We start from the raw sequence: 13,827 nt of genomic DNA on the forward strand, positions 1-13,827 counted from the left end.
GATGGGCCGAGGGGTCATTTCTGTGCTGAGGTACTCTATGAATCCATGACCAGGATTAGCCACAAACTCTCCAGTCTGAATCTAATTAAGTGAGATCATGGTTAACCATTAAACTTAGCTCCACTTCAAAATTCAAGATGCAAGATTCTAGATTGTTTAATGTCATTTCCTGCACACAAGTGGAAAGGAGAACAAAATAATTGTTACTCTGGATCTGACGCAGCACAAAAAACACAATAAGGAAGGAGCGGTCCTGCATCCCGACTATCTGAGGTCTGTTGGTTAGGAAGTCCAACACCCAGTTGCATAGTGGTGTATTTAGACCGATGAGTAGCAGTTTGTTCACCAAAATTTCTGGGACAATAGCATGAATCAAGAAACAGCATTCTGACACAAGTGTCCTTGTTTTCTAGGTGTGTCAGGGCCAGATGCTATGTCATCTGTTGTAGAGTGGCTCTACCGGTAAGCATATTGGTCAGTGTCCGATGTGGAACTGGGTTTTTGATATTTGCCATCACCAGCTGTTGAAAGCACTCCATGATGATTTCTGTCATTGCCTCCGGGCGGTAGTTGTTTAGTTCTGAAGGTGTAGAGTTCTTTGCTACAGGGATGGTGGTGTCGGGTTTGAAGCATGTGGGGACAGTAGCCTAAATGAATGATTTCCATGAAGATGCCAGTGAGCTGGTGTGCACACTTGGCCTGGGATGTTGTCTGGCCTGGTCGGCTTACAGGGGTTGACTGCCTGCAGAGTCCTGATGTCTGCTGCTGTTACAGACAGTGGCTGCTCACCTGGGAGAGGGGTAACTTTCATGACAGACATTGTGTCGAATTCATCAAAGGGTGCACAAAAGTTGTTTGGAGCATCAGGGGGGAAGCGTCACTGGTACAGTTGAGTTGATTTTCCTTGCATGGTCAGTAATGCCCTTGTTGCCCAGTCACGTATAGTGGGGAATGTTATTGGACAGATGTTCCTGAATTTTTTTTGAGCATAGGAAGTCTCAGCCCTCTTGATGGCTAAAATTAGGTTTCTTCTGGCTGCTCTAAGAGCTGTTCTGCCACCAAACTTGAAGGCAGCATCCCGGGCTTTCAGTAAGGAGCGTACCTCAGTGTTCAGCCAGAGATTCTGGTGTGATAACCGTTCTTGAGGTACCAATGTCTGATGTACAGTGCCAGAGTCCAATGATTTTTGAAAGATCATTTTTAATGCCACCACAATCTCTAATGCTACCTCTTTCAGAATCTGAGGGTGCAGTTCATCTGGTCTGGGTGACTTGTGTACCTTTAGGTCTTTCAGCTTTTTGAGCACCTTCTCGCTTGTAACAGTAACTGCACCTACTTCTCTTCCTTCACACACTACAACATCAGGCATACTGCTAGTGTCTTCCACAGTGAAGACTGACGCAAAATACATATTTAGTTCATCAGCCATCTCCTTGTCCCCCGTTATTATTTCTCCTGCCTCATTTTCTAGCGGTCCTATATCCACTCTCATTTCTCTTTTATTTTTAACATACTTGAAAAACTTTTACTAACCAGTTTAATATTATTTGTTAGCTTGCTTTCATATGCTTTGCATAGTTTGCGGGCTGCGGAGTGAGCCGGGAGCAGAGTGAAGGCTTAAGGGCTTTGGCTAAACGGGCTTAGGCGGAAATGGGCGAGGGGAAGAGGGTTTGTATTTTTCATTCTTTTTCCTGTTATTTGAGGAGAGAGGGAAGTATGAGTGTGAGGGCAGCTTGTTGTTCTCAGTGCTGGAGGTGGGAGGCCCTGGAGTCTCCCAGCCTCCCAGACGTCCATATCTGCTCCAGGTGCGCCGAGATGCAGCTCCTAAGGGACCACGTTAGGAAACTGGAGCTGCAGCTCGATGACCTTCGTCTGGTCAGGGAGAGTGAGGAGTTGATAGAGAGGAGTTACAGGCAGGTGGTCACACCGGGGCCACGGGAGGCAGACCAGTGGGTCACGGTTAGGAGGGGGAAGGGGAAGAGTCAGGTAATAGAGAGTACCCCGGTGACTGTGCCCCTTGACAATAAGTACTCCTGTTTCAGTACTGTTGGGGGAAGCAACACTGGCCGTGCCTCTGGCACAGAGTCCGGCTCTGTAGCTCAGAAGGGTAGGGAAAGGAAGAGGAGGGCAGTAGTAATAGGGGATTCGATAGTAAGGGGGTCAGATAGGCAATTCTGTGGACGCAGTCCAGAGACCCGGTTGGTAGTTTGCCTCCCTGGTGCCAGGGTCCGGGATGTTTCTGATCGCGTCCAAGATATCCTGAAGGGGGAAGGAGAGGAGCCAGAGGTCGTGGTACATATAGGTACCAATGACATAGGTAGGAAAAGGGAAGAGGTCCTAAAGAAGAATATAGGGAGTTAGGAAGGGAATTGAGAAAAAGGACTGCAAAGGTAGTAATCTCAGGATTACTTCCTGTGCTACGTGACAGTGAGAGTAGGAATGCGATGAGATGTAGGATAAATGCGTGGCTGAGGGATTGGAGCAGGGGGCAGGGATTCGTGTTTTCGGATCATTGGGACCACTATTGGCGCAGGGGTGACCCTGTTGCACTTGAATCGTAGGGGGATGAATATCCTGGCGGGGAGATTTGCCAGGGCTACTGAGGTGACTTTAAACTAGAATGGTTGGGGGGAGGGAATCAAATTAAGGAGACTAGGAGAGAGGAGGTTGATGTAGGGGAAAAGGTAGAAAAAGATAACAAAGTTTGCATCATTAAGGATAAACAGAGAGTGGGAGGTGGAGAGTTTCTTAAATGCATCTATTTTAATGCTAGTAGCATTGTAAGAAAGGTGGATGAGCTTAGAGCATGGATTGATACCCGGAAATATGATGTTGTAGCTATTAGTGAAACGTGGCTGCAGGAGGGGTGTGATTGTCAACTAAATATTCCAGGATTTAGTTGCTTCAGGTGTGATAGAATAGGAGGGGCAAGAGGGGGAGGTGTTGCATTGCTTGTCAGAGAAAATATAACAGCGGTGCTCTGGCAGGATAGATTAGTGGACTTGTCTAGGGAGGCTATTTGGGTGGAATTGAGGAATAGGAAAGGTGTTGTGACGCTTATAGGGTTGTATTATAGACCACCTAATGGGAACAGAGAACTGGAGGAGCAAATTTGTAAGGAGATAGCAGATATTTGTAGTAAGCACAAGGTTGTGATTGTGGGAGATTTTAATTTTCCACACATAGACTGGGAAGCCCATTCTGTAAAAGGGCTGGATGGTTCGGAGTTCGTCAAATGTGTGCAAGATAGTTTTTTGGAGCAATACATAGAGGTACCAACTAGAGAAGGGGTAGTGTTGGATCTCCTGTTAGGGAATGAGACAGGGCAGGTGACAGAGGTATGTGTTGGGGAGCAATTCAGGTCAAATGATCAAAATACCATTAGTTTCAGTGTAATTATGGAGAAGGATAGAACTGGACCTACAATTGAGACTTTTGATTGGAGAAAGGCTAACTTTGAGGAGATGCGAAAGGATTTAGAAGGAGTGGATTGGGACAATTTCTTTTATGGGAAGGATGTAATAGAGAAATGGACATCATTTAAAGGTGAAATTTTGAGGGTTCAGAATCTTTATGTTCCTGTTAGGCTGAAAGGAAAGGTTAAAAGTTTGAGAGAGCCATAGTTTTCAAGGGATATTGGAAACTTGGTTCGGAAAAAGAGAGAGATCTTCAATAAATATAGGCAGCTTGGAGTTAATGAGGTACTCAAGGAATATAAAGAATGTAAAAAGAATCTTAAGAAAGAAATTAGAAAAGTAAGTAAGGTGAAAATAAGTCCAAATGGTTTCTACAGTTATGTTAGTGGCAAAAGGATAGTGAGGGATAAAATTGGTCCCTTGGAGAATCAGAGTGGATGGCTATGTGGAGAGCCAAAAGAGATGGGGGAGATTTTGAACAATTTCTTTTCTTCGGTAGTCACTGGAGAAGGATATTGAATTGTGTAAGGTAAAGGAAACGAGAAGGGTAGTTATGGAAAGTATGACAATTAAAGAAGAGGAAGTACTGGCGCTTTTAAGGAATATAAAAGTGGATAAGTCTCCGGGTCCGGACAAGATATTCCCTAGGACCTTGAGGGAAGTTAGTGTAGAATTAGTAGGGGCTCGACAAAGTATTTCAAATGCCATTAGAAACGGGGATGGTGCTGGAGGATTGGCGTATTGCTCATGTGGTTCTATTGTTTAAAAAGGGTTCTAAGAGTAAACCTGGCAATTATTGGACTATGAGTTTGACGTCAGTGGTGGGTAAATTGATGGAAAGTATTCTTAAAGATGGTATATATAATTATCCGGATAGACAGAGTCTGATTAGGAACAGTCAACATGGATTTGTGCGTGGAAGTCATGTTTGACAAATCTTATTGAATTTTTTTGAGGTTACTAAGAAAGTTGACGAGGGTAAAGTGGTGGATGTTGTCTATATAGACTTCAGTAAGGCCTTTGATAAGGTTCCACATGGAAGGTTAGTTCGGAAGGTTCAATCGTTAGGCATTAATATGGAAGTAGTAAAATGGATTCAGCAGTGGCTAGATGGGAGACGCCAGAGAATAGTGGTGGATAACTGAGTCAGATTGGAGGACGGTGTGTAGCGGTGTGCCTCAGGGATCTGTACTGGGTCCAATGTTGTTTGTCATATATATTAATGATCTGGATGATGGGGTGGTAAATTGAATTAGTAAGTATGCAGATGATACTAAGATAGGTGGCGTTGTGGATGATGAGATAGGTTTTCAAAGCTTGCAGAGAGATTTAGGACAGTTAGAAGAGTGGGCTGAAAGATGGCAGATGGAGTTTAATGCTGAAAAATGTGAGGTGCTACATTTTGGTAGGACTAATCAAAATAGGACATACATGGTAAATGGTAGGGCATTGAAGAATGCTGTAGAACAGAGGGATCTAGGAATAATGGTGCATAGTTCCCTGAAGGTGGAATCTCATGTGGATAGGGTGGTGAAGAAAGCTTTTGGTATGCTGGCCTTTATTAATCAGAGCATTGAGTATAGGAGTTGGGATGTAATGTTGAAATTGTATAAGGCATTGGTAAGGCCAAATTTGGAGTATTGTGTACAGTTCTGGTCACTGAATTATAGGAAAGATGTCAATAAAATTGAGAGAGTACAAAGGAGGTTTACTAAAATGTTGGCTGGGTTTCATCTCCTAAGTTACAGAGAAAGGTTGAACAAGTTAGGTCTTTATTCTTTGGAGCGTAGAAGGTTGAGGGGCGACTTGATAGAGGTGTTTAAATTATGAAGGGGATTGATAGAGTTGATGCGGATAGGCTTTTTCCATTGAGAGTGAGGAAGATTCAAACAAGAGGACATGAGTTGAGAGTTAAAGGACAAAAGTTTAGGGGTAACATGAGGGGGAACTTCTTTACTCAGAGAGTGGTAGCTGTGTGGAACGAGCTTCCAGCAGAAGTGGTTGAGGCAGGTTCGATGTTGTCGTTTAAAGTTAAATTGGATTGCTATATGGACAGGAAAGGAATGGAGGGTTATGGGCTGAGTGCAGGTCGGTGGGACTAGGTGAGAGTAAGGGTTCGGCACAGACTAGAAGGGCCAAGATGGCCTGTTTCCATGCTGTAATTGTTATATGGTTATCTGGTTATATTTCATCTTTTCTCTTCCAATGATTTTTTTTAGTTGTTCTCTGTCGGTGTTTAAAAACTTCCCAATCCTCTATCTTCCCACTAATTTTTGCTTTGTTGTATGCCCTTTACTTTTGCTTTTACAATAGCTTTGACTTCCCTTGTCAGCCACAGTTGTACTATTTTACCATTTGAGTATTTCTTCATTTTTGGAACACAGATGTCCTGCCCCTTCCTCGTTTTTCCCAGAAACACACAACATTGCTGCTCTGCTGACATCCCTGCCAGCAGCTCCTTCCATTTTACTTTGGCCAACTCCTCTCTCATACCACTGTAATTTCCCTTACTCCACTGAAATATTGCTATGTCAGACTTTACTTTCTCCCTATCAAATTTCAAGTTGAACACAATCATATTGTGATCACTGGTTCCTAAGGGTTCTTTTACGTTAAACTCCCTAATCGCCTCCGGTTCATTACATAACACCTAATCCACTACAGCTGATCCCCTAGTAAGCTCAACGACAAACATCTCTAAAGAGCTATCTCTTAAGCATTCAACAAACTCTCTCTCGAGATCCATTACCAATCTGATTTTCTCAATCGACCTGCATGTTAAAATCTCCCATGACTACCATAACATTGCCCTTTTGAAGTGCCTTTTCTATTTACTGCTGTAATCTATGGTCCACCTCCCAGCCACTGTTGGAAGGCCTGTATATTACTGCCATCAATGTCATTTTATGGAGTCATGGAGGCATAGTTTGTTTGGTAAAGTAATCAACATAAATTTTCGTGAATGTAAGTTGTCGTTTGAACCTGGCAGGAGCTTATGAGAACGTGGGGAGACAGGGTTACAGGGAAAGTTAGTTGGGAAATAGGATTACTCCATGAGATTCAATGGGTCAAATTCTATTTGTTTGATGGTTTGTCTGCCTATTTATGTGTGTGCGTATTTACTTATTTAAAGATACAGCTCAGTAACAAACCTTTCTGACCCAAAGAGCACAGCCTCAGAATAATGGGGTGTCCTTTTAGAATGGAGATGAGGAGGAATTTCTTTAGCCAGAGAGTGGTGAATCTGTGGAATTCTTTGTCACAGGCAGTCAAGAAGGCCAAGTCTGTATGTATATTAAAGGCAGAGGTTGATAGATTCTTGATTGGTCAGGGCACAAAGTGATACAGGGCAAAGGCAGGAGATTGGGGCTGAGAGGAAAATTGGATCAGCCATAGTGAAATGGCGGGGCAGATTCGATGGGCCAAATGGCCTAATTCTGCTCCTGTATCTTATGGAAACCAGACCATCTGAAGGAAACTCGTGTAAGTCATGTGGAAAACATACAAACTCATGACACACATTGGCGGAATTTTACCCGGGTTGCTGGTACTGTAACAGGGTCACACTGTGATTCCCCTCACCCTTTCCCCAGAGCAAACACCTCTCTGTCGAGAAATTGAACCCCGGTCTCCCACATGACAGGCAGTGATACTAACCACTATCTTAATGTAATGCCCTGGTTCACATTTCTACTGTTATGCTGCATGTATTTCATTTTGGCGGTTCTGTGAGAGCAGACTGTTCTGTTTTCAGCTTGTTTGGGTTATTGTTGAAGATAAGAGATGAAGAGAAATGTGTGCCATCCAATTAGGATGGTCGGATTAAGGGGAGGTTCCTCTAGTGAGGAACACTAAGGTTGGGCTTGGGGCTTTTGTTCGAGAGGAGACGAAGAGAGAAGATGCTGGGGAGAATGGGTCATAGCAGATGATCTGGTGGGAGACCTATTTGTTCAAGATGAATTGTGAGCGACGTTCGGAAGGTGGTGTGGGTGTTCACGCTGACCGAGGGCCCAGCATGTGAGTGACAGAGAAGTTCGAGATGAGCTCCAATTTGTGCACATTTGACTGTTTAATTAGAATGGGCCCTTTTCTTTTTGTTATTCTTTACTAGCCCTTTAGTTAAGATTCATAAATATAATTCCTTTAATCGTGTGCCGTATACTATCTGTTATTTCATGGCATTAATTTGTAACAGGGTAGCAAATTACACAGCGTCGAAATAGTGCACCCCAACTTCACGAGTTTGGCAGGGCCGGATGTTGTCTTCCCTAGACTTACGCAGCTGAGGAGACTAACGATGAACAAGTGGTAAGAAAACATAAAATATGGTTTGGTATGGTATGTCACAATAGGGCGACAGACATGGTCCCTGAGCACGTGCAGACAGTGGGGTTTGGAGCAACTTCAGAATGTTACATAGCAGCTAGCACAACGCTGTACAGTGTCTGCAACTGGGAAAGACGGCCACTTTCACCCCATGTCTCCACAGGCTTCCTACGGCTGCTCCAGTTTCCTGCCACATTCCAAAATCATAGCTGTTAGGGTTACGGTTAGTAAGTTGTGGGAAAGCTACGTTGGCACCAGAATCACAGCGGGACTTGCGGGCTGCTCCCAACACATCTTTGGGCTGAGTTGCTTGTTGGTGCAAATGACACAATTCACTGTACGTTTTGATATATCATGTGACAATAAAGCTAATCTTTAACACAAGAGGTTCTGCAGATGCCCCACAATGCTGGAGGAACTCAGGTTCGGAGTTTTGAGCCGAGACCCTTCATCGGGACTGGAAAGGAAGGTGGGGTGGGTGGGGGAATGAATATGCTGGCAGGTGATAGGTCAAGCCAGCTGAGGAAGAAGGGGAGATGAAGTATGAAGCTTGAAGGTGAGAGGTGGAAGAGGTAAAGGGCTGAAGAAGGAGGAATCTGATGGGAGAGGATCGTGGACCACGGGAGAAAGGGAAGGGGGAGGGAATGAAAGGCTGTGATGGGCAGCCAATAAGAGAAGGGCTGAGATGGGAGCTAGAATGGGGAATGGAAAGAGAGAGAAGGAGAAAGGGGAGAGAAATCACCAGAACCTGGAGGAATCAGTGTTCATGCCATCAGATTGGAGGCTACCCAGATGGAATACTGCTTCTCTAACCTGAGTGGGAGTAAAGGAGGCCATGGAATGACGTCAGTGGGAAATTCTTCGATGAGACTTCCAGCACAGCTGCAAATCTCTTCCAACTTCTTCGATTAATCTGCCCTTGTGACTGACCATAAGACATGCCTGTACGTGCAGAAAAAGACATACCTGTAGGTGCAGAATAAGACATACCTCTCGGTGCAGAATAAGATATACCTATAGGTACAGAATTATATCATTCAGCCCATCGAGTCTGCTCCATCATTTCATCACAGTTTATTTATCATCCCTCTCAATCCCATTCTCTTGCTTTCTTCCCGTGACCTTCACACTCTGACTAACCAAGAACCTATCAACCTCTGCATTAAAGATACTCAATGACTTTGCCTCCACAGCCACCCATGGCAATGAATTCCACAGATTCACCATGCTCTGGCTAAAGAAATTCCTTCTTATCTCTGTTCTAAATAGATATTCCTGTATTCTGAACTGTGCCCTCTGGTCCTTGACTCATCCACATCCACTCTGTCTAAGCCTTTCAATATTCAATACATTTCAATGAGATTCCCCCTCATTCTTCTAAACTCCAGTGAGTACAGGCCCAGAGCCAACAAATGCTCCTCATACATTAACCCTTTTGTTCCTGGAATCATTCTTGTGAACCTCCCCTACACCCTTTCCAAAGCCAGCACATCTTTTCTTAGATAAGGGGCCCAAAACTGCTCACCACACTCCAAGTGTGGTTTGACTAATGCCTTATCAACCTCAGTATCACATCCTTGCTCTTATATTCTAGTCCTCTTGAAATGAATGCTAACAATGCATTTGCCTTCCTTTACCACCGAGTCAACCTGTAAGTTAACCTTCAGGGAATCCTGCATGAGGACTCCCATGTCCCTTTGCACCTCTGATGTTTGAACTTTCTCCCCATTTAGAAAATAGTGTATGCCTTTATTCATTCTAGCAAAATGCATGATTGTACACTTTCCTACACTAAATCTCATCTGCCACAACTTTGCCCTGTTGCATATCCCGTGAGTATGCTATTGAAATGATGTAATTGCCTTGTGCCATTAGAATGATATAATTGTCTTGTGATAGTGGGTGATGTGATGTCATGTGATGGCATATTCTAAATAGTATATAAGGGGAGACTGCAGTTATTGCGTAATTCATCGGAGAAGAAGGAGTGAGAGTGAAGAATCCCCAACTCCGAACGAACCCTAAAAGGATTTGGGGTTAACCAGCGGTATTCGGCGCATTACGGGTGTGACTGACATTTGGAATCGTTCGTACGTGGCACGCAGGTTTTGTTAACCCTAAAACGGTAAGGGTTGTGTGATGATCACTTTGTTGGAAGGTCAGTTACATTGGGAAATTGTATTCTGCCTCATAGCTTCGGACAAGGCATTTCGGCTGGGAGCTGCGTCAGCAGTGACATCTTTACTTCGGGGACTGGTCCAAAGCTGGTTTGGGAAGTCTCCTCTCGACTATTTTCAGGAATTGTTTGGACTTATTAAATTAACACCTTAAGATTTAAGTGCTTTAATAAGATCCGTTAAGAATTGTCTTTAAGTTTGACTGTTTGATCACAATAGATGCATAACGCTGTTACTATCTGTTTTAAGTTAATCGTTCGTTTACTGTTCCATATTTTTGAGTAGAGGTTAATAAATGTTGTTTATTTTAAGAAAAACTCGACTCAAATCCATCTCCATTGTTGCTGATAATAACAGCTCATTCTCCCAATCTGTCCAAGTGCTTCTGCAGACTCCCTGCTTCCTCAACACTACCTGTCCCTCCACCTATCTTAGTATCATCTGCAAACTTGGCAACAAAACCAGCAATTCTGTCGTCAAAATCACTGACATATACAGTAACTGAAAATAAGTGGTACCAATACCAACTCCTATGGAACATCACTTGTCACTGGCAGCCAACCAGAAGAGGCCCCCTTTATTCCAACTCTTTGCCTTCTGCCAATTAGCCAATGCTCGATATATGCTGGTAATTTCATGGGCTCTTAACTTGTTAAGCAGCCTCATATGCAGCGCCTTGTCAAAAGCCTTCTGAATACCCAAGTAAGCAACATCCATGACTCCCCTTTTCTATCCTGCTTGTTATTTCCTCAAAGAATTAGATCAGATTTGCCAGGTGAAATTGCCTCTTAAGGAAACGATGCTAATTTTGATCTACTTTATCATATGCCTCCATACCCCAAAACCTCATCCTCAATAATGGATTCCTAAATCTTCCCAACTATTGAAGTCAGGCTAACTGGCCTATAATTTCTTTTCTTCTGCCTCCCTCCCTTCTTAAGGAGTGGAGTGACATTTACAATTTTCCAGTCCTCCAGAACCATTCCAAAAACTAGTGATTCTAGTGTTGACTATTATCAACTGACCCAGGTTATGCAATTCACTACACAACTCTTAATTAATCAAAGCATGCACTTCATTGTCTCTGCATAAACATCAACTTAACTATGTTGACCCTAGGCCAACAACTTAAAGCTTGAATTCTACTAGTAGGCTTATTGTCTCTGCCTGCTCCTGCCCCAATGAACTTGTGTCCTCATACAGTATATCAATTCCATTCTATTCCCCATGTTTCAATTCCTTCCCACCTACATCCACAACACTTCTCATGCCCTCAATTGCCTCAGTAACTTTCTATTCCCTGGCCCTGACCACCTCACCTTCATCGTGGGTGTTCAGTCCCTGTACACTTCTATCCCTCTTAAAGAAGGCCTCAAAACTTTCTGCTTCTTTCTTGATAAAAGAACCAATCAACACCTCCCCCACTCCATCTGGGAGAATTGGTCCTCACCCCAGACAACTTTTCCTTCAGCTCCTCCCACTTTCTCCAAACTTGAGGGGTAGCCATGGGTACTCGCATGGGCCCAAGCTATGCCTGCCTCTTTGTTGGCTACGTAGAACAGTCCATGTTTGAAGCCTTCCCTAGACATATTTCCCAACTCTTCCTCCAGTACATTGATGACTGCATTGGCACTGCTTCATGCACCTGTGCTGAGCTCAACAATTTCATCAAATTTGCCTCTAACTTCTACCCTGCCCTTAAATGCACTTGGTCCATCTCTAAATCACCCTCCCCTTTCAAGATCTCTCTGTTTCCATCTCTGGAGACAAACTATCTACTGACATTTTTACACACCTACTATTCCCATGCTTAACTCAATTATACCTCTTCCCACCCTATCTCTTGTAAAAATAGTATGCCCTTTCCTCAGTTTCTTCACCTTCACCACATCTATTTCCAAGATGTGGTTTTCCATTCCAGGACATCAGAGAAGTTCTCCTTCTTTAAAGAACAGTTTCCTTCCTTCCACTATTTATGCTGCCCTCACCTGCATCTCCTCTGTTTCCCATACATCTGCGCTCACCCCACCTTCCTGCCACCTTAACAGTGAAAGAATTTCTCTTGTCCTTACTTACCACCTCATCAGCCTCCATATCCAACACATCATCCTGTGCAACTTCCACTTCCACCATCTTCAAAGGGATCCTACCACTAAACATATTTTACCTCCTCCCCCCCGCCCCACTTTCCACAGGGATCGCTCCCAACTAATCTCCCTCCCGGCAATTATCCCTGCAAGCACTTAAGTGCTATATCTGCCCATTCACCTCCTCCCTAACCTCCATTCAGGATCCAAAACAGTCCTTCCAGGTGAGGAAACACTTCACCTGCAAATCTGCTGGGGTTGTCCATTATATCCAGTGCTTTTGATGTAGCCTCCTCTACATTGGTGAGACCCATCATAAATTGGGGGACTGCATCGTTGAGCACCTCTGCTCTATCAGCCACAAGCAAGACTTCCCAGTGGTCAAACATTTTAATTCCGATTCCCATTCCTGTTCCAACTTGTCAGTCCATGGCCTCCTCTTGTGCCAAGATGAGGCCACCCTCAGAGTGGAAGAGTAACATCTTATATTCCATCTGGGTAGCCTCCAACCTGATGGCATGAATATCGATATCTCCTTCTGTCAAAAAAATCTCTAGCAAATCTGCTCATAAGGATTTTGGTTCCCCTGGGGTTCAAGAGTAGCCCATCCTTTTTGTACAGGTCAAACCTTCCCCAGAAGAGATCCCAATGATCTGGAAATCTGAAACCCTGCCCCTTGTACCACTCCCTCAGCCACTCATTCATCTGCACTATCATCCTATTCCTGCCCTGACAAGCATGTAGCACTGGGAGTAATCCAGAGATCCTGCTCTTCAGCCTCTTTCCTATCTTCCTACACTCACTGCACAGGGCCTCTTCCCCCTTTCCACCATGACCTCTGGCTGCTCACCCTCCTTCTTGAGAATATTCTGCAGCTGCTCTGAGACATCTTGGACCATAGCACCTGGGAGGCAACATATCATCCTGGCCTCTCTTTTGTCACCACAGAATCTGCTGGCCATCCCCCTAACTATCAAATCTCCTATCACTACCTGACTTCACCCTTCCCTGCTGAGCCTCAGGGCCAGCCACAGTGCCCCTGGCTGACTGCTGATGTGCCTTGATGTTGAGTCTGGTTCATCCTTGGGAGCAATTTCCAAACGCCTGAAGGTACCACGTTCATCTGTACAAACAATAGTACGCAAGTATAAACACCATGGGGCCACGCAGCCGTCATACCGCTCAGGAAGGAGATGCATTCTGTCTCCCAGAGATGAACATACTTTGGCGCAAAAAGTGCAAATCAGTCCCAGAACAACGGCAAAGGACCCCTTCCGTACCTGATGCAGAGATTCAGATCGACGGGTTTATTATACACAGTCAAGATAGATCTATGGAGTCTCACAAAAGCAGAGGTGGAGGAGTATGCCTCTTCTTGGTGCACAAATATATCAGTGCTGTTCCAATTCTGCTCACCAGACCTGGAATATCTTGCAGTAAAGTGCTGTCCCTTTTACCTGCCACAAGAGTTCTCTGGGGTCATTTTGGTAACAGTATACATTCCACCTCAGGCCAATGTCAAGCAGGCTTTAGATAATCTGAGCAATGGCATCAACATGCACGAGAAAACGCACCCTAAAGCCTTCACCATCATTTTGGTTGATTTTAATCAGTCCAGTCTGAAAAAAATCACTGAGCAATTACCATAAACAGATCACTTGCAATACCAGAGGAAACAACACACTGGACCATTGTTACACCACCATCAAGAATGCCTACCGTGCTATTCCACGCCCTCACTTTGGGAAGTCTGATCACCTAGCTGTACTTCGACTCCCTGAGTATAGGCAGAGACTGGAGACTGCAGCACCTATAGTGAGG

Source organism: Mobula birostris, chromosome 2 (assembly GCF_030028105.1).
Source record: "Mobula birostris isolate sMobBir1 chromosome 2, sMobBir1.hap1, whole genome shotgun sequence".
NCBI lineage: Eukaryota > Metazoa > Chordata > Chondrichthyes > Myliobatiformes > Myliobatidae > Mobula > Mobula birostris.